The following is a 26573-nucleotide window of genomic DNA, read 5'->3' as shown; positions in this document are numbered from 1 at the left end:
TTTGTTTCCACTTGACTTCTCAAAACTCAACTTGATAAAAAATAAAAATATCAGTTTGTTTGAGCTTCTTAATCACTTCTTTGAGGAGACCAAAAATATCATCATCTCTGACTATTCCCAGTTAAATATTGTATTTATTTTGGATGGACTCAATGCATATCAACATTGTTTAGACTTTGAAAACAATGAAAACTTGACTGATGTCAGAGAACCAACCTCAGTCGACTTGTTGCTAACAAACCTTATCAGAGGAAACCTGCTGCCAGAGGCCCAGATTCTGGATAACCTCTCAGCCTCCAGCTGCTAAGAAAATCCCTGATGGCTTTATTGACAGACTGACAGAAATATTAGGTAAGATCTGCAAATACAAATTTCCTATAATTAGATTGAACTTAAATGTATTTTCTGACATTTAACCTGTTTTGTTTTTCAGCAGTAAAATTACAATATTTTGACTTTTAGCATAAACTGCATACAAATTATAATTAACATTTATAACTAATTAGCCATGTAACTTTTCAAACTGAGTTTCAAGGATGAATCTTTTCCATTCCAGAGAGCTATGAATGTCAAAGAAATCTCAATGAAATTACTGTGTATTGATTAGGTTTAGGATGTAAAAGAAACTGCTACTTAAGTTTCATTTATTAAAAATAAAGCAACGTTGATAAAAATCAACAGACACATAAAAACATTGTTAAGAAAGTACAAATTCCACTTTACTTATGACAGATTAAAGAAACATTAATTAAGACCATGTCCACAAAATAGGAAAATCAGATAAAAAATATAATTCTGAAAGAAATCTATGTACTCCACAAAAAGCCATGGCTATCAATTGTTTTTTTCTCAGCTTCATTTGTTTTATGATCTTGTGACAATACTATTGTTTTCCACTGCTCATCAAGTCCATCCAAAGATGGATTAATTAATTTGTAAACAGTGCATTGCTGGGCGATATCTGCAAATTTCTTTTTTTCATTTTTTATTTTTTGTTTTAATATGGTGGCCCTGAAGTGCAAACCACTTCAACAAATCATTCAAGAAATCACTAAACACAACTACAAATTGAAAGACCACAACATATTCATTCACAAATACTCATGAATAATTTTGTATCACAAAGGAAAATAAGTAATTTTCAACACCTATCTCTAAGCTAGGCTGACTGAGTTGGACAAACAACTTTAAATTGGTGTTTCTTCAAGGTTGGAAGCTGAAAGGCAGCGCTGTTACTTCATGCAGAAATCGACGTTGCTTTACTAGTCGAATCATATGACACTTCTCATACATTTATATTGAGTTACAATCCATCTCCAGATGTTTATTGGTCCACACATCATGCATGCACACTTTGCATGTCAGGTACTCAGTCATTCTTGGTGCATTCACTGACAATCAGCACCATAGGGGGGGGGACCCCGCAGTACTCCGATGTTGTTGTGTTACTCATTCTGCTGCAAGTTGGCTCAATTTTTACGCGCAAGACGTAATCGGTAAAATCCGGTTTAGGATTTTCTAAATAAAAGTTCCGGAAGTAGTTCATTATTTCTTGCGCGGTCCGGTTGGGGACCACTGCTTTATGCAACTCATATTTTTAATTCAACCCATGATAGCAAGAACTTTGACAAAAATCTATGATACCAAATAGATTTTGAGTGATCTGTAGCAACATTTGTAGTTTTAAGTTTACATCTGCAGTGTGGTTGGATTTTTAGCATTAACACAACATAAAACCCTATAAACAGAAAACTGCACATGTTTAGTTTTTACAACATATTTGTTCGTCACACAGAAACAGGCCAATGTTTGCGATTAGTAGTCTTTTATTGTGTGTGTTTTATTCTTTGTCAAAAGAATATATAAAATTATTTCAAAAGGTTCTAATATATATATTTTTTCTACATTTTATTTTTTCAGAGAGGCCTGATAGCACAAGTCAAAGAAAACTCAAAAGTGAACTAAAAGATCAATTCACCAGTGTGTCTGAAGGGATTGATGGACAGAAGACCTCAGCTCTTCTCAACGAGGTCTTCACTGACCTCTACATCACAGAAGGAGAGCGTGCTCAGAATGAAGCCATGCAGGTTCAGGATGCAAAGTTCAAATCAACAGATGAAGAAACATCTATTAAATACTGTGACATCTTTAAATCTGCAGATAGTAATCAAAACATTAAGACTGTGCTTACCGTTGGAGTGGCAGGCATAGGAAAAACATTTGCCTCAATGAAATACATACTTGACTGGGCAGAGAGGCAAAGCAACAGAAAACTTTTATTTCATTTTTCCACTTCCTTTCCGAGAGTTAAATCTGAGAGCAGCATAAAGATCAAAGTTTACAAGATCTGATTCATCAGTTCTTCCCAGCAATGAGGACATCTGAAATAACTGACTATGACAAGTACAAGATTCTGATTGTTCTGGATGGTTTTGATGAATGTCGTCTTGATCTTAAGTTCAGTGAAACAAATAAATTGAGTGATGTCACAACACCAACCTCAATAAATGGTCTACTGTCAAATCTCATCCTGGGAAATTTGCTCCCTGAAGCTCAAATCTGGATCACCTCTCAACCTTCAGCATCCAACAACATTCCTCCAGAAAACGTTGATCGAATGACAGAAGTGAGAGGATTTAATGACGAGCAAAAGGAAAAGTATTTCATGAAGCGATTCAGTGATGAGAAATGTGGCTAAAAAGGTCTTGTCATATGTGAAGAAATCAAGAACTCTTTACAGAATGTGCCACATCCCTGTTTTCTGTTTCATCACATCAAAGGTTTTGGAGGACTTTGTTAAAAGAAATCAAGATGATGAACTGCCAAAAACTCTGACTGACATGTACACACATTTCCTTTTGCTCCAGCGCAGACAGACTAAGTAAAATATAATACAGATCAGTCAACCTCTGGAACGGAGACATTCTGTGATAAAACTAATGATGAAACAATCCTATCTTTGGGAAAACTTGCTTTCAAAGGCCTAGAGGAGAAAAACCTTCTCTTTACTGAAGAAGACTTGACCGGTTGTGGGACTGATGTAACCAAAGCTGCTGTTTTCTCTGGGTTGTTAACTCAGATCAAAAGAGAAAATCATGAGCTGTACCCTCAGAATATGTTTTGCTTTGTCCATAAAAGCATTCAAGAGTACATGGCAGCTCTCCATGTCTTCTACTCATTTAATAGCAAAGGAGAAAATGTGTTTGTAGAATCCAGCTCAGCAGCCTCAGAGTTTTATAAGAAAGCAGTGGACAAGGCTTTTGAGAATGAACATGGGGACTGGGACATGTTCCTTCGGTTCCTAGTGGGTCTCTCTCTGGAATCTAATCAGAATCTACTTCAAGATCTGATAGATAAGACTGAAAAACACAAAGTCTCTAGTAAGGAAACAGCAGAGTGCATCAAAACAAAGATCAGAGAGAACAACAGTGACACAGAGAAAAACCGTAATCTTTTTTACTGTCTTAATGAGCTGTATGATGACAGCCTTGTTCAAGATATCAAAAAATATCTTAATTCAGAAGAGAAACCTTTTGAAACTTTCACTGCTTCTCAGTGGTCAGCTTTAACCTTTGTGCTGCTGACATCAGATGAAAACCTTGAAGTGTTTGATCTTAAGAAATACCTGAAATCAGAGAAAGTTCTTCTGGGAATGATGCCAGTGGTCAACGTCTCAAAGACTACTTTGTAAGTATTTTTATATCATATAGTGTCTACGATACCTCCCTAGTTCAGAATAGTCTTTTTTAATAATTTCTTCATTTTGAACAAACTACTAATGTTGTGTATGAGAGTTAGGGCTTTTGCCATTGGCGGTGGGATTGTAGTTTGACAACACAAACATGTGGAATTTCACACATGGTTTGTCAAATTAACTTGATTGTTTTCATGGATCTTTTTACAGACTGAGTTGGTGTGAGCTCTCTGAAGAATCTTGTGAAGCTCTGACATCATCAGTGCTAACCAAACCATACTCAAATGTCACAGTGTTGGATCTGAGTCATAATGATTTGCTGGATGCTGGAGTGAAGCGACTTGCTGATGGGTTGAAACATGTGAACTGTAAACTAGAGACTCTCAAGTAGGTTTTTTAATATATCGACCAGTGTTATAGTTAGCTTACTATTTTGAGTTTATAATCTGTTTTGTCCCAAGATTTAAGGTTATTCTATGTGTTCATAATTCTTGTTTGTGTAAAGTGGCAATATAATACAACAGTCCTATGACAATAGTACTGAAAGTGACTAAAACTAAAGTTCAATAAAAGTTGTTTAGTGTAATTTTAAAGATTATGGCCTACAAATACTGAGTCCAAAATATGGTGTGTCAAAACATTAGACCTATTGCAGATTATGTTTTTTGATAAAACAATAGACGTAAATGTAAATAAATGACTTATCAAAAAATAAACTGGAATATTCTAATGTTTTGAGAGACCATTTTTTGGACTCTCATCATTTGTTGGCCATACCATTCAAAATTACAATAAACAACTTCTATTCTTTAATAAATCTATATAATATAAAATATTGAACTTTTTAATCACTGTAAATTTTGCTGAGCTCTATTTCTAATCCAAAACTGTGTCTTTGTGCAGGCTGGCAGGATGTCAGGTGACAAAGACAGGCTGCATTTCTCTGGCTGAAGCTATTAAGTCCAATAAAACTCATCTCTTAAACACTTGGACCTGAGTTACAATCACCCTGGAGACAATGGGACGAGGGCTCTCAATGCAATAGTTGAGGATCCAAACAAGAAACTTGAGACAGTGAAGTGAGTAAATAAATCAGACATTATTTAGTACTGCAACTTGTAGAAAAATAACTTAATCTAATGATGCACCATGTCTGAGTAGAGCCTTTTAACAGCAATCAGGTATTTAAAATGGATCCCTCCATCACTTGTCTTGCTAGGCTCAGCTAAATAATAAATGTTATAGTCCAAGAGCTGGTGAATTAAACCTAATACACACACTTGTGTAGTAAATAACATAATAATAAGTTTTCATAACTGGAAGAAATAGGAATGAAATATTATCTAAAGTCTTTCTGATTTTTTTCCAAAATAAAATGAATCTTTCTTGTCTTACTGTGCACAGCTTTGACTATGAAGGAAAACATCGACTAAAACCTGGTTGGAGTAAATGTAAGCTGTTTTTTTCCCCCTCAAAACTTTTACATTTTTGTATTACAAGATGAATCAAGTTTATCTGAAAGTGAAAGTTAGAACTTTATCATCTGAAGGGTATTTAACAGGCAATAATGGTCATTACTAAACATGTAAATATGATTTTATACATCAGGAAATAACAAAAATACTTAATGACTTGTAATTCTCCAAATTTAGCAGATATAATGTTTAAATTTATGGATTCACTATTGTAAAAACAGTACACTTTTTCACAAAGCTTACTTTATTTTCTTGTTGAACACTTTCAGATGGTGCAGATCTTATGTTTGATAAGAACTACAGCAAGCAGACGACTTGTTCTGTCTGAAAACAACAAAAAAGCGAAAACTGATAATGATGTCAAGAAGCTGGAAAAGCGAAATACAAGTGATGAAACGGTTCAAGAGGACCCAGGTAGTATGTGATGAAGGCCTGAAACGACTTTGTTACTGGGAAGTGGAATGGGAAGGTGTGGTGGGAATTGCTGTGGCATATAAAGATGTGGGTAGAAACTGGAACCGTGATGGTGGTCTGGGATGCAATGACAAGTCCTGGAGTCTGCTCTGCTCCAAGACTGGATACAAAGCCATGCATAAAAACACAAAAGAAGAAATCAAAATCTCTACATGCAACAAAATGGGTGTGTTTCTTGATTGGGAACGAGGAACTCTAAGTTACTACAATATAACATCAGAGAAGCGGAGCTTGATTCATACTTTCGAAACAAAATTCACAGCAGAGCTATTTCCAGCCTTCTGGTTTGAGAAAGGTTCTGTGACTTTGTGCGACCTGTAGATTTATGAGTGCACAAGTTAGAAAGACTGTAAGCACTTAGAGGGGTGTGAAAATGTGTTTTCCCCCTTCATGATTTCATTTTTGCTTCATCTTTGTTACATTTCTGTGTTTCACAACATTTAGACAATTTATGTATTAGTCAAAGACATCACATTTAAACACAAAAGTTTTTAAATAAATGTGTTTATTAAGGGAGAAAAACATCCAAACCTACATGGTTATATGTAAATAAGTGTTTGTCCCCTAAAGTTAATAACTGATTGAGCCACCCAAAGCAGAAACTATTAACCATTTACAATAACTTAACCCCTTCAGAATTGAATTTTTTCTAGTGTACCAAAACATTTTTACTTAGCTGATTTTTATTCCTCTTAAGCGTAGAAATAAAGGGGAAAGGAGACATTTTTCCTATCTCATATTGTAATATGTTTTTTGATGTCCATTGTAATGGACATCTCGACCAAATGAGTGTAGAATGTCTTGAAAACTTCTATACTTTTTCCTATAGCGTTTCATCTAATTCGGCATGATCTGAACCTTTTAAACTGGATGTCTGTTGTTTTGTTTCACTTTGCATGTCTGAATAGAGAATATATAATACAAAATGTAGTTTAGATTTCAGTAATGTGTCATTGAACTTTCAAATGCATTGGCATGGTATTATTTGTAGTAATGTAAACGGATTGCACAGTTACCAAACCGTTGACAAAGCATCAGCTTGCTGGGATTTTCATGTAATCTCTCATTTTTGATGAACACCCTTGAAGCAGTTTCAGTGTGGCACAAAGCACAGCTGGAGTTTACATGCGTTACAGTAGGAGTGCGTTTTTTCCTGTGTATTATGTTTTTCTTGTATCTGGTAAACATTGACTTTTTTCCCAGATTTTTGTGTGGTACAGACAGACAATTTCATATATCAGGACAACAGCACCCTTTGATTCACCGTATAGCTTGAACACCTCTGGATGAGACACTGAAAAATTAGGACTGCTTTACTTCTCAATTTATCAACTAATTTCTGTTCTCACATGACTTATTTTCTATATCCAAGCACTCAAGATCAGATATCTCTCAATGTACCTTCATTTCAAGAAAGTCTTGGAGTTAATACTCCATCATTGAAAAAATAAAATAACATAAAATCATTAACAAATCACAGACTGGCTATGAAATGCTCAGACATGCTTCTTTCTTTGCATAACACTGAATAATTAGGTGTTGTACAACATACACAAACTTCTGATGTCCATTCAGCTTTTAAAATATCCTACGATTTCATGATAGAAAAAAATTCAAAATACCTTCAAATACTATGAGTGGAAATATTTAAAATTATACTGAGAGTATTTTTTAGACTGCTATGAATATAAATTTATATTTATGATGGAAACAGATGCTTACTCCTCCCCGTCTCTTGTTCAATACCCATGCTCGTCTTGTCTGATGCCTGAAACGCACCGGTATCAAGTTAAGAGTCTAAACTTCATTGTTTTTGTTTAACAAGAAACCAATCTGTAAGATCCATCATGCAAATAACAAATTCCTTTTTTTTTTTAACTGGTTTAATCCCAGAAAAAAATATCATGTCCATCCCAGTGGACAAGGGGTCTGAATGGAGTGAAAGTTTTACAATCGTGTAGGAATTTTGGCCCACTCATCTTTGCTGTATTGTTATAATTCTGCTACAGTGGAAGATTTTCACCATAACCAGTTTTTTTTAAGTCATAAATCCCAAAGGTTGGACATTAAAAAAAAAAAAAGTGCCAGGATGTAATTATATTATATGTATAGCAAAATAATGAACCGATCTGACTCTTTATAATTATGTTTGGACCAGCAATGAATTTCTATAAATGAAACATCTGGGTTTATTTGAGTTAATCAGAACCAGAATCTTGAGGTTCTCCATTTGCTGCAAACATCAGCAGAGAGTTGACCACAGTGGCTGCTCACGTCCCGCCCACAATAGTGAGGAACAGAGCAGATAATGGAAAAGCTACCTGGGGTGAAACTGAACCACACATTAATCGGTTAATGCTTAAATTGCCAGTGGAAAAACACTTTTGATGAGGTGTCACTGCACTCTTAGCTGTTCCATGTTTTCGCCATGTGAGGGTAATGGCTTTCACTGTGGTTCACTGGAGATTCACTGGAGTCCCAAAGCTTTAGAAATGGCTTTGTAAATCTTTACTGATTGGAAGATCTCAATTATTTCTTTGTCATTTGTTCCTTAATTTCTCTGCATGTCGGCATGATATCCAGCTTTTAATTATATTTTTGTTTACTTCACATTGTCAGGAAGGTCCTGTTTAAGTGATGTCTTGATTGGGAGTAGGTGTGTCATTAAACAGCCCCAGGATGTGACAAGAGACAGTGAACTCAGGTGTATTGGACCAATTTAGTAAGGGTGGATAGCAATCATTTCATGCAGGGCCACTGTAGGTTTGGATTTTTGTGCATTTTGTGTTCACTTGTGTCGTCTTTGACTAATATGTAAATTGGTTTTATGTTCTGAAACACTGAAGTGTAACAAATTATAGCAAAACAAGGAAGTCAGGAAGGACAAACACAACACCACTATAGCTTCCACTAATTCATAATAAAAATTGAACTTGGATCCTTTTGCTTCATGCACATTCTTCATCCCAATTAGGGTTACAAGGTGGATGGAAAGAGTCCCAGCAGTTAGAGGACAGCAGAATAGTACTGTTGTTCTACTTAAAATAATGACTTTATTTGTTTATATTATATACAGTGTTTAGGTTCACAGGCATGAAAGTACCTGACCACATGGTCAGAATTTTTTAATGTATACATTGATGGCTATGCAGACTGCCACAGAACTACAATATATGTAAAGTAGCTCAAACATACAATATAATTATCAGCCAATACATATTGTGCACTCCTAATTAATACAATTTAACATTATTGTAATTTATGCCACAGTTTCCGATTGTATGCTACTCCAATCTATCAAAATTGCTTTGCATGTCAAAGACAAATCTAATGACTCGAGCAAAGAGAACAAAACTAAGACTTCTTATAATATGCTTTGATCAAAGAAATGTGTTTTATGTTTGTGGTTGATTAATGGGAGTTGTGAACCTAAAATAAAAGTAGATTCTAAAGCATCTCTAAAGGCTAAGTAAATTTAGACTGCATATTTTATATTATGTGAAACATTTTTTCCTCTGAGTTTGATATTACTGTTAAGACAGACTTCTGTGTTTTTACTTTAAACCAGTAACATTAAAAGGTAACTGACTGTTTTTATTACTTCTGAATTTCCCATAAAAATTTTCAATTTTAACAAAAATGAATATTTAAACTATTTGATGAAATCCAGAATATTTTTAATGTACCCTTTTATTCTGTGTTGAAAACAAATTTGCTGATTGATAAAACTGACATTTAGCTTTTTCCTTAAGAAAATATTTTTTCCAAGACATTTGTTAATATATTTTGTTTAACTTGTTGAGAGTTCAATAAATGTATTTTTACTATTTTTTAAAATCTGAAATCATTTAAAATCTTTGAAAATATAAACATGTGGTATATCTAGTTAATAAATAACTATTTTCTACAAAGCCCTGTGTGTGTGCGTGTTTTTGTGTATTTTGGAACAATATCATCCAGCCACTGTTTTAATGAAAAGCACTCAGGTTTATTGGGAATCTTGTGCAAAATGAGACACAGTGTGACAAGCAAAACAGTGTCAGCTCTGAGTTCTGAAAACTTGTTCTTAGACCTTAGACCAGTGCTTCTCAATCCTTCTCCTCATGTACCACTGCCCTGCGACTACTAACAACTAACTACACCCTAGCCCACTCCTTCCCAGCCACTCATCACACAGATAGTTTGAAAATAGCAGAGAGCAAGAGGCAGGGTGTGAGCATCGAGTACATCAACATGATTAGAAAAACAAAGAGAAGAGAAATTCTGCCAGATCGAAGAATTTCGGGAAGCCAGAAATGCTCATCCAGCAAAGCCATCAGCAAAATTTGTGCATGTGAATTTTTTAGTTTGTTCATATAGATGTGCACACAGGTGTGCATCTTAATTAGCCACTGAACTAGTAGCTTGCAAATATTTCATTGATTTGTCTAAAACTTATGAGGCAGTCATGCATATAATTCACACCAAATCTACTGTCAACCACAGTAAGTCTGAGACAAAGCTGGAACCTGGTGAAAAAAAAGCTTCCAAATAGTATATCATAAACACAACAATCACCATAAAGATAGGCACAATTTGCATTCTATGCTTAATCAAAATTCGATTTCTATTCATTGGATGTAAAACTTTCTGCAGTTTTGTCTGATAATTCTTCTCAAGTAATAAATTAGGACATAGGATTATAGAGGACAAGGTAATGTTAACACAGTCTAGAAATGCATGCAAGCTCAACACAAAAGAATAAAATCACCACAATCTAAAACTGCAATAAAAGGATCCTAGCAGTGTTTGAACTGGTAACTTATTTACAAATTGTAAATGATTTACATATTTCATATGTAAATCATTGTAGTGATTTACTTACGAAATGGAATAGAATAGAATAGAATTCAACTTTATTGTCATTGCACTGTCACAAGTACAAGCAACGAGATGTAGTTTGCATCTATCCAGAAGTGCTCTACAAGATATAAATATTTATTTACAGGTGTACAAGACTATGTATGTATGACTATAACGGGTTATAGCAAAGATAATAGATATAGATATATAGGGTTATAGATAATGATTAACACATCTGTAGGGATTTATTGTCTCAGTATTTTCTAATACTATAATTTTATTGACACTTATCATGAACTATGAACTCTTTTTCTATAAAGATAAGAGTGCTGTCTTTGTTCTGAGAGGAAAACAACCTGCTGAATACTATCAATCAATCAAGTTTATTAGTATAGCACATTTCAGCAACAAGGAAGTTCAAAGTGCTTTACATCATAAAAACACACAAAAAACACAGTCATAGAAGACAAAGTCAACAACTGAAGCATAACATGTTGTCTTGTGGCAGCATTTGACTTCAGAACATTTATCCATGTTTCATTTATAATGTTTCAAAAGCTGCTAAATCCATGTCAGGTTATAGGGAGGAGTGTACAACCATTTCAAGATGGAAGGAGAAAATGTGGACAGAATCAGTTTCTAGATATTAAAAGCTGTCAGGATCAGAGCTGGTCACATCTCACAAAAATGAAGGTGTGAGATTTTGATGTAAATTTAAAGATACAGCCTGATATGGATGTGTTGGTATTCTTTACATTGTTTTAGATTTGCTTTTGAAGTAAGAATACCTAAAAGTATAATACTTTTTTAAAAATGAGTTTATTATTAATTGTTTATTTCTTTTTTCCACATTTATAAAATTCTTGGACTTTCAAGTCCAAGAACTTTATTTCATTATTGATGTTCCATTCTTATCAGAACATGAAAAAAATACAATTTAATTTATTATTTTGTCTCCTGAAACTGTGAAGTCTGGAAGACATAAGAAACACAGACCCACTATGCACATGTTTTGGTATTATTATTGTGTTAATAAGATATTTCACACTTAAAGAAATAGAACAAAGATTATTGATCATTTTTTATTTGGCATCAAAAAGAACATTAAGACAATGCAAAGTAGAAAATAATAAACAGCTACAGCACAAGGGTAGTGCAGAATAGCACACTTTGATTGTGAATTTGACATGAACAAAAAGTTGATAGTATAAAACATGTGACCTGTAAGAAGCTTAACTGTGGTTTATAGGCTTGCATTAAAATGAATCTCCATGCTTGACTTTGCTACTGCAAGATTTATGACAGGAAATGTTCTTGGATTTAGATATCAAGGTCAAAGTTCTTACTTGTACTAATGCTGTTAAATATTAACTTTTCTCTTTTGCAGATATTTTATGGCTGTTGGAACCGCCATACAAGACTTTCATACAGTTCAGATGTTTTCCTTTTTCATAGAGATTGCTACTTTTCAGGCGTCTGACTGTGTTTTTGCAAGAAAAAAAAAAAATTAAGCAAGATGTCGAGTATGAAGTAACAGATGAGGATAAAATACAGGTCCTACTAAAAAGTGAGGAGATCTAAAACAGGATAGGATCATGTCAGGTGGGAGGTAAGTGAAGCTTTTTTTTTTTCAGTCTCATCTTTTCGGAAAAACTTCCTCAAGAGAAAAAAGTAATAATGATAAACTGATCATTTGGATTTTCTCAAATTTAATTTGAACTGAAGAATGAATGTAAAATGTAGAACATAGGTGAATAGAATGACAAGCTTAGTTGTAAGGTGTTCACTCTTAACTGTGCGAGCCCTCATTGAAAAGTTATTTCGGTCAAGTATGAACAATGTAAAGGGAGGAAAGTCATACTGTAATATTGTCATAACATCTTAAAACTTAAAGACCGTTTTGTTGAAAGACTTAATTTGCAAAGCAATTCCATTCTCTGAACCTGCAAACCTTGCTCCCATAGGCAGCAATTTGTCTAAAAGTAGTTTAAAATTACACATAATTATAGTAGTATTAATGTGGCATGTTTGGAAAACCCCCCACAAATTCTATAGTTTGTTTGTAGACAGTGTGTGATACTAGTTCCAAAAGGAGCTGTAATTATTTCTTAATTTAATTTAAATTGACCTTCTTATTATGTTTTGCAGAAACAAATTGACATATTGAAGTATAATAGTAATACAGGAAAATGTTACTGAATAATATGTTGTTTTTGTTTAATCTGCTGTTTCTCAGAGGAAAATTTTTCACCCTGATCGTTACTATCCCAGCTGTTCTTGGTTTTATTAAACACTGAACTTTATGTCAGTAAATTTTCAGTCCAAGGACGACTTAACCCATTTAACAAGCACTCACATACCGCCAAATTTGAAAATGCCTCCACAATAACACAACATGTTAATACAGTGGTTGCCAAAGTGTGGGGCGCGTCCCCTAGCGGTGGCGCAGTGCCATTGCGGGGTGGGGGGTGCGCGGGAAGCGGTATGGATGAATGGAGAAAAAAAAAAAACTGTTACACAAAAGTGTTTCACTGTAAAGATGGTTTGTAGTTTTGTAGCAACCTGAAGTGTGAAATAAACTTCAGTGGAGTTTGAAAACAAAATTTGTGTAAAGGTTTATGTCTGGTTGAATGAAGTGTGTGCCCAGTTGATATTTCTTTTCTTTTTGGGGGGGATTTTATTTTAATCCATAGGGGAGCCAAGAAGAAAATCTTTGAGAACCACTGTGTTAATATATACAAAGTGAAACAAAAATATTGGATGGAGTTTTAATATTAATATTGACACTCCATCACAGAGGCGAGATATTTGTCAATACCAGACATTTTATTTAATCATTTTGCAAAAAATTATATTTTAATGTGTCAAAAATGTGTTAAAATGTGTCATTTTAGCCTAGATACATTTCAAAATGGAAATGAAATAATTTTCAAATACATACATGTGTCTGCCCATGTAGCGGTTTATTTAATAATTTCTAATTAAATAAAAAGAACAATAGCTGTAGATGGGTGAGCAGAGCATTACTTGTTGCAAAAGTATGACTTTATTCTTGTAATTTAAGAAGTAAACTCTTAGCTGGGCCCTGAAACTACATTGTAGAGGTGAGATATTTGTCAATGCTAGATGTTTTATTCAATTAGATTGTTAAACTTAAATATTTTAAGGGGAAAACTGATTTTGATTTGTTAGAGCTTGTCTAATAAAAACATTTTGCTGTTTGTCTTCTAGCTTACCTCGGCACCAAACTACAAACTCTTCTCCAGAGAGTTTGGCAAGTGACAGATCCAAGGATGAACCTTTAAAATTTGACAGTAAAGGTCAAAGGTAAGACACTTTGGTAAAATTTCATGTATTTTCTTAATAAAACACAATAAATGCAGTACAATGCACACTAGTTGGTAACATAGTGAATTCTGCTCAAAAGATAGTCCATAGCTTTTGAGACGTTTGAACATTATTTTAATGCAAAGAGCATTTCTGGAGGAAACCCTGCTATATCATCCATCAATTTTATCTTTTGTATTGTTTGCATTTTCACATAAAATGTTCACTTGATCTTTGTTAATTTCTCTGTTAAACATTTACAGTATAGCTTGCCTACATTAGCTGCATCATGAGTCAGATCACATAATGTACCACACGTGTGACTGAAAACTTTCATACTCAAGTTGCGTAGGCATATAGCTCCATCAGCAGTGAAAAGGAGAAAAAGCAGCATTCTCAGCAATAAGTTAATCATTTATAATAGTCACAGGCCATATAAGATGCCATCTTTTTAGGCCCGCAGTTTGCAGTGGGCCAAAGTATTGAAAGAGTGCAGGTATTGGGAGTTCTGTCCCTGGTGTTCTTTTCACTGGATTCCTGTTTATGTTCTGCTCTGGCTCCCTGTTTCCTTGTAGGGTTTTTTGTAAGTTTTTGTTATTCATTTTTTCATTAAACTTCAAAATCTACTCTATGCCTCTGCCTGCAGTATTTGGGTCTTCATCACCAACACTCACCATGACACTTTCTTTGAAATAGAGTCGTTTGCCAACCCTTTCAAAGTCCTGCTGCTGATAATAATGTCATGCTAATGTGTAAAAGAACTAAAAATGTCTATTTATATAAGGAAATTTAATCATTCTAATATATAAGTATAATTAAATTATAACTTTATTCTCATTATCATGATTTTATTATTGTAATATTATAACTTTATTCTAGTATTGCTACACCTTTATTTTCACTATTACAACTTCATTTTTTATACTTCAGCTTTGCCATATGGCCTTATAATTGTAATATTATGAAGTTGTTCTTATAATATCATAACTTTATTCTCATAATTAAAAAAATATATTCTTAGCTTGGCTCTAAAACGCCATCATAGAGGTGAGATATTTGTCAAAGCCAGACATTTTATTTAAAAATTTTGTAAAAATTTATATTTTAAGGGGAAAATTGATATTGATTTGTTAGAACTTGTCTTATGAAATACATTTTGCTATTGTTCTAGCTTACCTCAGCACCAAACTACGAACTCTTCTTCAGTGAGTTTGGCAAGTGACCGATCCAAAGATGAACCTTTAAAATTTGACAGTGAAGGTCAAAGGTAAGACACTTTGATAATATTTAAAGAGTGATTTAATATATATTTTTGAAAAAAATATGAATTACATTTAACCAGCTTAGATGACAAGACATGAAATGTGTGTATCCTGGGGGATAAAGGAGGAATAGTTACACTCAGATTTTCTTATATTTTGAGTCAATAAATTTATAAATGTTCCCTATTAAAATTTTGTTCAAGCTTATTTTACTCTCAAATGTGGATTATTTTAATTTACTGTGTATTTTATATTAATTCAGAGTATTTCGGTGCTGAGTTTCTCAGGGTAGTGGCAGATTATTGCAGGTACTGAGTCAAGTTCTGGTTCTGCTGGAGGTTTCTTCCTGTTAAAGGAGAGTTTTACCAATCCACTCTCACTACATGCCATCTCAGTATGAATGACTGGGTTGAAATCAATTTTTTTGTAAACTGACTTGAGACATTTGTTAATTACTGCTACATAAATTGAATTAACACTGATTTGTGGTAGTTAAAAAGAATGTAAATCCAAAACAGAAAATCATTGCTTACAATATCTAATTTTTACATATTTTTTAACAATTTTATTTTTTATACCCCAAAAGGGCAATTATCCTAGGGGATGCAAACCCTAAATTTAAAAAAATATTTTTAAAAATATATGAAAACATGTCATTTTAGCCTAGATACATTGGAAAATTGAAATGAAATAATTTTCAAATATATACATTTGTCTGCCTTTTAGCGGTTAATTTAATAATTTCTAATTAAATAAAAAGAACAATAGCTGTTGATGGGTGAGCAGAGCATTACTTGTTGCAAAAGTATGACTTTATTCTTGTAATTTAAGAAGTAAACTCTTAGCTGGGCCCTGAAACTACATTGTAGAGGTGAGATATTTGTCAGTGCTAGATGTTTTATTCAATTAGATTGTTAAACTTAAATATTTTAAGGGGAAAACTGATTTTGATTTGTTAGAGCTTGTCTAATAAAAACATTTTGCTGTCTGTCTTCTAGCTTACCTCGGCACCAAACTACAAACTCTTCTCCAGAGAGTTTGGCAAGTGACAGATCCAAGGATGAACCTTTAAAATTTGACAGTAAAGATCAAAGGTAAGACACTTTGGTAAAATTTCATGTATTTTCTTAATAAAACACAATAAATGCAGTACAATGAACACTAGTTGGTAACATAGTGAATTCTGCTCAAAAGATAGTCCATAGCTTTTGAGACGTTTGAACATTATTTTAATTCAAAAAGCATTATGTTCATTGGGAAATTATCAAAAAAATAAAAATAGAAACAATGACTAGACATAGTTTAAATAAAAATCATGTAGAGAGTTTCAATTCAAAAGTCATGCCCTGTTCTTTATGAGTTTATATGAACACTTTAAATAATGTAGGAAAATGTGTATCAAACAACTTGCACTTACCGAATAATAGTTTTTTTTAATGTTTTTGTTTAATTTTGTCCATTCTGCTGTTTTTCAAAGGAAAATCTTTCACCCTGGACCTTAATTTCTGTGCTGTTTTGGTTTTGTTGTTGATTTTATTAAACACTGTATAATTTAGTAATTTGGACAGTACTTAAATGCACATCTAAACAGTATTTATATTTGATGAAATCTGTATGTAACTAAACGATTACAAGTAACACTTGGATTTCATTTTTTTCTTAGTTCAGTCTATGAAGTGAATAAGCCAACAAAATTCGAGAAGCTTTTCATGTGCAACATCATGTTTTGGTCATTTGTATTTTACAGAATATTATTCTATTAAAATCAGGATAATAAAAGTTAAGATCACTGAATAGAAGAACAAAATAAAATCAGTTTTTGCAAAGAAACCTTAAACTGTGTGAGTCAAAACCAGTTAGTGTTAGTAGAAAAAAGTATATAGCTAGTCAAATAATAATAGAATCAAATTATTCTTTTTATTGGAAACATGTACTACAGTGTTTTGGTTTTAGAAACAGGTCTGGCACAAGGGTCCAATATTCTGATCAAAGGACATAAAAGGAACTATTTTTTCTTTTGTGTTTAAGTTCATATGATGACAAAGGAACAGTGTCTCCTGGAGCAACTGGTGTTTATATGTCTGACAGTGTGTCAAGGTAAGATATGTCAGCAAAGCATTCACAGACTAAAAGTTAATTTGATGCACATAAACTCTTTGCTGCCAGAAGATTAACATATTTTTAATGTAACACACTGATGCTGAAAAAGTGACTCCAAGTGGAATGAGATCTATAAACCATGATGTTCTGTAGGAGATGTTAAGATGGATCACTTTCTATTTCTTTATTAGGGAAGATTAACTGCCAATTAGTACAAAGCTGATCTGAGTCATCACAAAGTTTCTGTTTCTTGCACTAAAAAAAGATAAAAGTGGTTGCTTAAACGCTAACAGCCTCAATAATATGTATCAATTATTGAAGCTCTGTGGCAATAAATTGCCTCAGAGGTGCATAATAGTGAATACATTTTTTTTTTTCAATTTTCAATGTTTATTAAATCCTTCAACAAGTAAGCATACAGTGAAACCGATGTTGACAATATCGGTACTGTAAAGTATACAACATTAAATAGTTATACAGAGAAGGATCTGAGTTTTAACATTTTCCCCCCCTGACCCCACCCCTCCCATACTCCCCCCACCCCAGCCAACAAAAGGAGCTAAAGCAAAAGAAAATATACTAAAGTAAAAATAAAATAAAATAATGTAAACAAAAAGTTCAAACACACTGCATCTTTTATTCTGGACCACTAGTGTTTGAGCCTTATCTCTCTTGTTTTAAGAATGGTTCCCCATTACTCTGATACTCCTCAATCTGACCGTTTATTTTGTGTACGAGTCGTTCGTAAGACGCGGTTCCTAATAGTGCTGCATACCATTCTGTATAGGTAAGGATATTTTGACCTTTCCAGTGTCTTAATATAACTCGCTTAGCAGTAGTGAGGGCAATTTTAAGCCATTTTGCCTCCTTTGTTCCTATTCCGACCTTATAGTCTAAGAAGTTCAGAAGTCCCAATGTAGGTGTAAAGAGTAAGTTGGAGTTAAGTGTGCTGTTAATTTTTCCCATAACCTCCTGCCAATAAGAAATTAGATTCGGGCACATAAGGAACATATGAAGCATGTCTCCCGGACTTTGTTTACATCGCCAGCAGATATCAGAGTTACTTATTCTAGCTCTAAATAATTTAACTGGTGTCCAATATAATCGATTCAAAATTTTGAACTGTATCAATTTGGAGCGCGCATCTCTCATGGGTTTTAACATTTGTTTGACTATTGCGCCCCATTGTTCTTCTGTGAACTTTTTGTTTAGTTCTGATTCCCAAACCTTTTTAAGTCCTGTATTACAAGTGTTCTCAATCAGATAGTTATAAATATGGCTTACTCATCTTGGGGAATCTTTCGTTTTATTAAACATAGTGTATATTGGTGATTCTGTGGGTATGGTTCCCTCAGGATTCTTTAATTTTGTGAGGCAGTCCCTGATTTGTAGGAACTTCCAGAAATCTTTGTGGTTTAGATTGTATAATTCTTGAAATTGTTGAAATGACAGTAAGGTACGATTTTGGAAGAAGCAGTTTATACTGTCAATCCCTTTTGTATGCCAATTCCTCCAAAAGATCATTTTTCCCTCTATTTTTATTTTTGGGTTATTCCACACTGAGGCTGTTCCTTCAGTGAAGGGACAGGTGTTTGCTTTTTTATGTAACTGCTGCCAAACGTTTTTAGTGTGAGTGATAATTGGATTGGATTTAACTCCATCATTTGGATGTTGGGTTAGATAATCAAAAGCTTTAAATGGAGCATTTATTTCACTTTCCAAGTTCACCCAGGTTGGGTTATTGTGGTTGTTTAACATAAGTGATGTTATTTGTGAGCTTATAAAAGCTTCCTGATAAAGTTTCATATTGGGTAGTCATAATCCTCCATATTCTATTTTAGTTTGAAGTTTAAGGGCAGACATTTTAGGCTTTTTCCCCTCCCAAATAAAGTTGTTTATCATTTTGTCCAGGGTTTTAAATATAGGGTGTGGGATTTTAAGAGGTAGTAAATTGAATAGATAGTTTAATTTCGGTGTAATAATCATTTTAATGGCCTGGACTCTACCCCACAGCGATATTTGTAGCTTGTCCCACCCCTTTAAAAGCAAGCTTATCTTATTTATCACAGGTTCAAAGTTGTCCCGAATAATGTCTTCCAGGTCCGGGTTCAGCAGTATGCCTAGGTATTTAAGGTTTTTTGGTACCCACTGAAATTTCCACTTTTGTATATGGCTTTTATAACAAAATTTAAGTTAATCTTGTATCCAGATAATTCAGAAAAATTGTTGCTCAAATCAAGAAGAGGATTCCTCAGGATTTGACAGTAGAAGCAGTACATCATCTGCAAAAATCAACATAGTGAATACATTTTAAAAAAAATATTCTTTTACTTTTATATAGCAAAGTTTTCATCCCTTCTGATATAAAAAGTAAGCCTACTTAACATGTCAAAGTATTTTTATTTAAGCTTTTAAGAGACTTAACACAATACATTCTTGAATTTTGAAACAACAATAAATAGCTTATTTTAAGATCCAATGGTTGATCACTTAAGATTTAAGTAATATTAAAATATATATATTTATTTTAATTATGTTTTTTGAGTTTGCTTTGAGTTGGTATTACTTAGTCATATTCAAATCAAACTTCCTGTCCACTTTTAATATATTTTTAACACAAACCCACCGGGGTTAGCAAGTTTCTTTAGGAAACCCTGCTATATCATCCATAAATTTTATCTTTAGTATACAAAAAGATATAGTATGGATAACTGTCTGCAGTATGAGTGAGATAAAATAATGTAACACAGAAGTGACTGAAATCTTTCAGATTCAAGTTGCATGGGCATGTAGCTTCATCAGCAGTGAAAAGGTGAAAAAACAGCATCCTCAGCAATAGGTTTATCATTTATAAGAGACATAGGTTATAAAACATGCAGCTTTTAAAGAGAAATAATTTCTTCTTCACTGGAATTTTGTTGTTTCATACAATTGTTATCACTTCAATGCCTAGAACGTATTGATCCAGCAAGTTGTTTTGCCAAAGAGAAGTACGTAATCGCAATATTATCTATTGAAAACCATGGATTGACAAAATAAACATGTTCAATTCAAAAACTGTTTTTGCTGTTAAATTATTGAGTAAATAGACATATAAAGTCAACGACAATTATATTTAATTGTTTTAATTGGTTGTTAAGGTTATCTAACCTATTCATATATTTACAAAGTGCTATTATACCCATTCAGCTTTCACGTGTTTCAGGAACCTCCTTATCATCCATTTCACTTCTTTGAAAATATACTTCTTTACAAATATGGACTGTGGATGCTGACATTAGCGATGGGGACATCTGTGCTTCCTGCAACATGTTTTGCATTGAGATGGTATTTTAGGTTTGAATAGCTCTGCTACCATTGTATGAAAAAAAATATTAATTGCATTAAAATGTTTAACACATTAAAATATTAAAATAAATCTGATGAAGTTCCAGCACTAGAGTAAATAAATTGCTTTATGTCCAGTTTTTTAACTTAAAAATGATCAGTAAACACTTGTCTGTTTTAATAAATATAAATCAAAACAGTTAAATGTTTTGTCTTCGTCTGCAGTGTTTCTAATCACAACCAATCTGAAACATCTGGACCAGCTGACAGAGGTGAGCATGACTTATGTTTTTTTTAAGTCTAACTGTCCATTGGCTTTAAATTGTTTACTAATGAATACATATTTTCAAGAGATAAACTCTCAGTGTCAGATTATATTTTGTAATTGTAAGACTTTGTTTTTACTTGTTTTTTTGTTGGTGTTATTTTAATGAAGTGTTGTCTGATGTAGAAATGATTAGTGTCTTACTTGCTGTTGTCAAAATATTCCAGTTCTTTCTATTTGAACATTAACAAAAAAATTGTCACCGGAAAGTAAAACTAACTGCTTCTAAGAAAACCAAGTTGTTTTTTCTCTCCCTAAATTATAAAGCCTCAAATCTTGTGAATCTTAAACCAGTATTTGTCAGGTCTTATTATTACTTTCCCTGACAATAGTTGATGTTTCAAGAAAAAAATGTCAATGGTGTAAACTAATAATAATTTGCGGGGGTGTCACTTAGTGAATATTATTGCTTTTTGCTGAGTTTAAAGTGTTGCGCAGAAGAAACACAGATTGTTTTTATTCATTAATTCTGAATACTTGATGTTGATTATTGATGACAGCTGGATGCCAGGAGGAAATATGAGATATTAGTGCAGATTATTGCTGAAAATATATTCTGAATAGTGTTGTCAATCATGTGTATCAAATATGTTATGCTTATTTCTGTTGTTCACATATCATTAATTTAAAAATTACAGGAGGAGATGCCAAGGGAAAAAATGACCTGAAGAAAATAATTCTCAAGGAGGTGGGAAGACATAAAATTGACCCAAAACTCTCTGAGATAGTGATGGTTGAAAGTGGGAACCTAATCACTCCCAAAGATTTATTTTCTAAAGCATCTCGGAATTCCAAATATGTGCGAACTGTACTGATGAAAGGAGTCCCTGGTGTTGGTAAAACTTTCCAAACAACAATGTTCATGATCGACTGGGCAGAAGGAAACTCCAACAAAGACATAAAGGCTTTAGTGACCCTTGATTTCACTGAGTTGAATAAAAAGAAGGATGAAGTAAAAAGCATGGAATCTCTGCTGGATGATTTCTTCAACAAAAAAAATGTTAACGTTTCCAATGATGACAAGAAAAAGATATGTTTCATTCTTGATGGACTGGAAAAATGCAAACTTCCTCTTGACTTTGAAAACAACAAAGAAGTTAAAGACTTGAAGGAAACAGCATCAATGGATGTGCTGCTAACGAATCTGATCAAAGGAAATCTGCTTCCTGACGCTCATATTTGGATAATTTCTCAACCAAAAGGAGTTGATAAGATTCCTTCTAAAGATATCAACAAAACTGTACAATGTCAAGGTAAGAATATTTATCATCTAAGTTAATTACTCTTATTTTATCTTCTATACATTTTTGTTTACTTTATTCAAGACTTATATGATTTTACATCATTGTATAACTTTGCTTTGTCTGATTAGAAACCTATGAGCAACAGAAGAAGTTAGAATCATGTCTGAAAAATAGATTTCTGAAAGAAATCACTGAGGTAAAAGATGAAATCAGTCATCCAAACCAGAAAACAACAGAACATGTCATCAGGAGAGAAAATGGATCTGAAGAAGGGGAAAGTGAGCAGAAAGATTTTACAAAAGTGAAATCCACTTCTGAGATCTTCAAAGATGTGAAAGGACAGAAAATTAGAACAGTGCTGACCATTGGAGAAGCTGGTATAGGAAAATCTTTTCACATGAACAAATTTATAAAAGAATGGGCTAAAAAGGATAATAAGAACAAGTCATTTTTCACCAGGATCAAAGATGCCATTATCCAGGCAAAACCTGCAGAACTTTTGTTTCTTATTGACTTCTCAAAACTCAACTTGATAAAAAATAAAAATATCAGTTTGTTTGAGCTTCTTAATCACTTCTTCGAGGAAACCAAAAATATCATCATCTCTGACTATTCCCGGTTAAATATTGTGTTTATTTTGGATGGACTCAATGCATATCAAGATTGTTTAAACTTTGAAAACAATGAAATCTTGACTGATGTGAGAGAACCAACGTCAGTCGACTTGTTGCTAACAAACCTTATCAGAGGAAACCTGCTGCCAGAGGCCAAGGTTTGGATAACCTCTCAGCCTCCAGAGAAAATCCCTGATGGCTTTATTGACAGACTGACAGAAATACGAGGTAAGATCTGCAAATACAAATGTTTTATAATTATATTGAACTTAAATGTCTTTTCTGACATTTAAACTGTCATCAGTAAAATTACAAAATTTTGACTTTTAGTTAAAATCAAATCAAATTATTTTAAAATTTATAAACAAATTAGCCATATAACTTTTCAAACTGAGTTTCAAGGATGACTCTTTGCCATTCCAGAGAGCTATGTAGGTACAGTAAATTCGTCTTAATGAAATTACTGCACATTGCTTAGGCTTCAGGGTGTAAAACTAACTCAGAAACTGACAATTAAGTTTCATTTATTAAAAGTGAAGAAAGTTGATAAAAACCAAGATAGACACAGAAAATATATTCAGAAAAGCACTAACTCCACTCTACATATGACAGATTAAACAAACAATAACTAAGGCTATTATTAAGGAGGAAAGTTATTAGGTTAGCTTAAATTTTGGAAAAAGCATGGCTCTCTTTTCCTCCTGTTAGCCCGGGTCCCGAGCGGATGTCGTCACGGCTGCAAGACGACGGCGAGGCACAATGACGTCACAGATCACAGAGTTTAATTCATACAAAGCAATCGACAACAAAGCTGCAGAGATACAGAGATATACATTTCATCACAAAATAAGACACACAAGGGAAGACCAACGAACACAAAGACAGACAAAGGCGCCCACGTGGAGAAAAGATGGAAAAAAAACTCTCTGTTCGCTTGCTGACCTGTACTTTTAAATGAAAGAGGTGTTTCCCTATTTAATACATGCAAAGAAGGCGTTCTGTTCTTCGACCACTCAGAGACCTGTTCGGCCCCCCAAAGAAACCCCGGAAACTCCCCTCCTTACAGCTCAGCTTCGAAGGTGCTCTGTTGTCTATCAAGCCAAACCGGCGGGAAACCCCTTAGTCCTGCACGAATATCCCCCGCACCGAAGTCCTGCTATAAATCTCGCCGACTCCCCTGGAGTTTCTTCCTCCCACATTCCAGCTGCCGTTTCCATGGAGATGCTAATTTTATGGCTTTTGTATGCTCTTAAACAGACAGTGGAAGGCGTCTGCTTGTCTCCTCCGGGCCTCTTTCGAAGGGTCACACAAAGCCTGTTTTTTCAAATACGAGTGATTAACACATGTTAGAAGATTAAGTGTATTTTTAGCACTAAATAATCATTTTCCTTAACACTATACACACACGTCAGGCAAATGTGAAAAAAATATAATTCTGAACGAAATCTATGTACACCAGGGGTGTCAAACACACCTGAATAGAATAATAAAGTTATTAGCAAGGCTCTGGAGAACTGATCTACACAAGGAGGAGGTAATTTAGCCATTCCTTTCCAGTGTTTTGTACCTGTGGCACATCTAAAAACTGCAGGACAAAACGGCCCTTGAGGACTGGAGTTTGAGACATGTGATGTACACTGTAAAACCCGGCAAGTCAAGTTAACTCAAATGAATTGGGGAAACTGATTGCATAAATTGATTTAAGTTTTGTAACTAAACTATTTTATTTTATTTTATTAGGTGTTTACAATCCAAGGAACCCAAAGCAATTAGGATAAGGTTACTCAAATACATTTGTTAACTCATTTTATTTAGTATGTTGCAACGTAAATCATTAACGTTGCAACATTAATGATTGTTGCATTGTTGCATAACACACTAAATAGAGTGTTAGACAAAAACACTCTATTTATTCATACTTATTTAAATGTGTTTCATGTTTATATTAAAATTAAGTCATATTAACTTGAATGGTTCTTATTTAAACAACTTAGATCTCTACTAGAGTTATTCAATCCAATTGCACAAAACTGTATGAGTCAGGAGTGGCGCTTCAGAGGCACTGGGAGGGTAGCACACCCCTAGAACAGGCCCATAGGGGGTCCAGATGGGAGGCAAATTTGGACTTTATTGATTCAAGTTTTTATCAGATTTGAAAAGAGTTAAAGAGTGGGTTCTCTCACAATTAAATTCTGATTAATTATATAGGTTGCCACAGTAGGGTTGACTCATGGTTGTTAAAAACTTTACAACACTGACTGATTTTAGTGACGTAGTAGGTATAAAATATTGAATAAAATGTTGTGCTATATGACTGCCTTTTTTTTCACTCTTACATTTAACTGTATGATATGCAAATGTACAAGTGGATGGCCAATATTGTCTCCAAATGTATTCTGGATAAAACTTGTTTCAAACTTAAAACTTCACCACAACAAAATACTCATTCACAAATACACATGAATATTTTGTATCACAAAGACAAATAAGTAATGATTTCAGTAGCTATATTTGTATCACCATAGTATTTATATTTTTAACAAAAATACTCACAACACAATGGTGTGTTTAAGGCAGTCATGTTGTTGAGTTTATTTTTTTTAAATTGGTTAATGTCGTTGTGTTTTCATATTTTATAGTTGTGTTTTTTATTGTTTTTTTGTAATTGTGTTTATTGATTTATGGGCCTAGTTTGCACATCAGGGCCACCGTAATTTAGAGTCGTAAATAGTTTACACAAAAGTATGACTGCGGCTGCAATTAATTAGTAGTATAAAAGGTCACACAAAAAAGAGAGACTTAAGACCTGCTACTAAGAAATAAATAGTTAAAACAATATTAAATAAAATTGATTACAAGCCTAAAATTTAACTGTTGCCTATTGGTTTCCAAAGGGTCATCGGTATACCAAAGTATACTACAAATCTCCAAATGCACTGCAATATTGTCATATCTAAAATTGAAAATGTTGCTGATAAAACTCTCCTCTGCATGAATCCAGTAATATTTCAGCAATATTTCAGCAAGATACATTGCAACATGCATTGAAGATACCAATTAAAACGCTGATTGACGAGATGTATATCTGCGCTCCTAATCGCTCTTTTATTCTGACATAACTGGCCTGAGTGTATGTAGATGTGTATTTCCAGCACCTATCTCTAAGCTAGGCTGACTGTTGAGTTTCTGCACCAACAGCTTCAGATTGGTGTTTCTTCAAGGTTGGATGGTGAAAGGCAGCGGCGTTCCGTCATGCAGAAGTCAATGTGACTTTAATAGTAGAATCTTATGACATGCTTCTCATACACCTATATAGAGTTACAACACGTCTCCTGATGTGTATCGGTCCACACAACACGAATGCGTGCTACTCATATCAGGTACTCAGACTTTCCTGGTGCATTCAACGACAGTCTGCACCATAAAATGTATATGCACTGTTATATACATTACAACTCATAATTTTAATTCAACACATGGCAGCAAGTACTTTCCGTGACAAAAATCTATGATCCCAAGTAGATTTTGAGTGACCTGAAGAAACATCTGTAGTTTTAAGTTTTAGTCTGCTTTGTGCTTGAATTTTTACGACATACAAAACCCTATAAACAGAAAACTGCACAAGTTTAGTTTTTACAACACATTCCTTTGTCACACAGCAGCAGGTCAAATTTTGTGATTAGTAGTCTTTTATTGTGTGTCTTTTTAAATTTATATCAAAAGAATATTTAATATAAAATTGTTTCAAAAGTATTTCATCTATGTTTTTTGTTTATCCACATTTTATTTTTTCAGAGAGGCCTGATATCAGAAGTCAAAGAAAACTCAAAAGTCAATTAAAAGATCAATTCACCAGTGTGTCTGAAGGGATTGATGGACAGAAGACCTC

The 26573-nt window shown here is 33.6% G+C and overlaps 1 protein-coding gene and 1 long non-coding RNA gene across 2 annotated transcripts in view; both read left to right on the top strand.

Moving 5' to 3' along the window:
- Positions 1–26573, top strand: part of LOC116725038 (uncharacterized) — a 142210-nt gene that overhangs the window by 29062 nt on the left and 86575 nt on the right. The gene's annotated exons all lie outside the window — the stretch shown is intronic.
- Positions 4671–5604, top strand: LOC116725073 (uncharacterized). Its single transcript, XR_004340311.1, has 3 exons — positions 4671–4773; positions 5099–5145; positions 5439–5604. It is a non-coding gene; the product is annotated as an uncharacterized LOC116725073 (long non-coding RNA).

Source organism: Xiphophorus hellerii, chromosome 1 (assembly GCF_003331165.1).
Source record: "Xiphophorus hellerii strain 12219 chromosome 1, Xiphophorus_hellerii-4.1, whole genome shotgun sequence".
NCBI lineage: Eukaryota > Metazoa > Chordata > Actinopteri > Cyprinodontiformes > Poeciliidae > Xiphophorus > Xiphophorus hellerii.
Note: the sequence above shows the minus strand (reverse complement) of the source record. Positions and strands in the feature narration are given on the sequence as shown.